The sequence below is a fragment of the Bison bison genome, unplaced genomic scaffold (genome assembly GCF_000754665.1).
Source record: "Bison bison bison isolate TAMUID 2011002044 unplaced genomic scaffold, Bison_UMD1.0 scf7180017864529, whole genome shotgun sequence".
In the NCBI taxonomy this organism is placed as follows: domain Eukaryota; kingdom Metazoa; phylum Chordata; class Mammalia; order Artiodactyla; family Bovidae; genus Bison; species Bison bison.
In genome coordinates, this window is record NW_011495079.1 from 4,655,875 (window position 1) to 4,657,817 (window position 1,943).

General features: G+C 50.2%; 1 long non-coding RNA gene across 1 annotated transcript in view; it reads right to left on the reverse strand.

Moving 5' to 3' along the window:
• The window catches only part of LOC104982250, an 8,317-nt gene that overhangs the window by 5,160 nt on the left and 1,214 nt on the right, over positions 1-1,943 (reverse strand). Inside the window, exon 2 of the long non-coding RNA XR_824491.1 lies at positions 121-360. This is a non-coding gene — a long non-coding RNA (uncharacterized LOC104982250). The remainder of the gene's footprint in view (positions 1-120; positions 361-1,943) is intronic.

Genomic DNA, 1,943 nt, shown 5'->3' on the forward strand with positions numbered 1-1,943 from the left:
AATAAATAAATAAAAAATAAAAGAGCAGCATGAGGGGCTGAGGGATTTCTATAACCACCCAACAGGTCATCTGCTCTGAAGCTGGGACCGCAAATGTGTTACACGGCACAAGCCACTTACTGACTGTTTTTCGTTGTGATCATGAAGACGTTGTAAGCGATCAGCCAGTCCCAGTAGCACAGGATGCTCTTGATGGGTTTCAGAAGCAAGTCGCCCCCGAAGAGCAGGAAGTAGAAGCAGGCCACCACATAGCCCATGCAAAAGATGCTGATGCGGGTCATCCCAGTGATGAAGATGATGGTGAGCACGAACCAAAAGGGGTAGCTGAAGATGACCACCATGGATGTGTCCAGGTACAACCTGGACAATGAAACCAAGAGACAACACAGACTGCAGCACAGATGAAGTTGGGAGGGTCTAGTCGAGGAAGGGAATGCATTCACACATCCTCCTCCTGACTTGGCCTGGAGGCACAGGCCAGACAGGCACTTTGATCGCTGGCTGGTCCACGCACAATCCTCACCCAGTTAGTGATGGACAGAGCAGTACTTTGTGAAAAGACTGTGTGCACTTTTATCATCAAACTGGGGCCAAACTTCCCACAAGAGCAACATTCTCTGTCTAGTACCTGAGGAGTCAGACATGACTGAGCGACTACCACTTTCAATTTTTTACACACCGACATGGAGTTTGCAGGCTCTGTGAGCACTCTCTCTGCACTTCCCTGGGCTGAGCCAGGATCCCTTCTGTGGGACCACTCCTCACTCTGCAGACAGGCAAATGCTCAGGCCCCATCCTCCCCCAGTGATGGAGCTCTGGGAGGTTCCCCCGCTGGGTATCAGCTGACAGACATCGTTCCTACAAGCCGTGTCCTGTCTGGATTCATTTGCTCAGAGGCTCTCGGCTTTGGAGGCTTTGCTTTGGTTGTTTCTCTTCCCAAGTTTTAGGAGAAGCACAGAAGCACCAATTGTGCTATCAGATACTTGATAACTGAGTTGTTATTTTGTGGGAGCTCTTAAGTCATCTCTGATAAAATAGGTGCTACACTGTTCTCAGTGTGGTTAGAGAATAAGTGGTCCCTAGAAGAATGCTGGTGATGGACACAGTGATGGAGTTGGTGATGGAGAGGGAAGGCTGGCATACTGCAGTCTATGGGGTTACAAAGAGTCGGACATGACTGAGTGACTGAACTGAACTGAGAACACTGTCAAAGAAGTGGACTTTTGGACTGTACTCTTCTTAGACTAAAATACTCAACACTTTTGAATAGTTCCATGACTTTTCTCTAAACTGTGTTTCACTCATCCTTGATGTCACACATATGGGAGAGTGCATAAGATGTGAGTGTTTCTCAGCATCCCACGGTCACACAGGCAACATCCATGATTCAGTCCTGGTGGGATCTAAACACCCATAGTCCTCTTGATGTGTGTGACTTGAAGTTGGTGAAACTAAGCTGCTGGCATGTTTGAGTGTGAGTGTGTGTGTGCTTGTGTGTACATGTTTGTGTACTGTGGGCTTTCCATCCATTCCCCTTCCCTGCCTGCAGCTGTGAATCCCCCTGTAGGAGCCCCAGCCCTCATTCCTCAGTCTGACCTGCTTTGGGTTCAGGAATCAAAAAACTAAGCTTGTGGGAACAGCATGCAAACACCAGCCAACACGCAATGGGGAGGACCTCCAGGGCTGCTGGGAGCACATGAGGCCCTGGCTGTCCTGGGGTTCAGGGGCGTCTGCTCCCCAGAACTGCCCTGGGCATGTTCATGGAGGACAGAGGATAACAAGGAGGTTTGGCCTCCAGATCACCGAGCCATCTGGCCCTGGGATTCTTGGCTTCATGGTGCAATAAGCAGGTCAGTGCCCAGGAAAGGCAGAGGAGCTGGGGCATGGACTTTGGGGGTCACATCTTCTCAGGGGCTCTCCACAGGTGGCTGCTTTACCTGCAG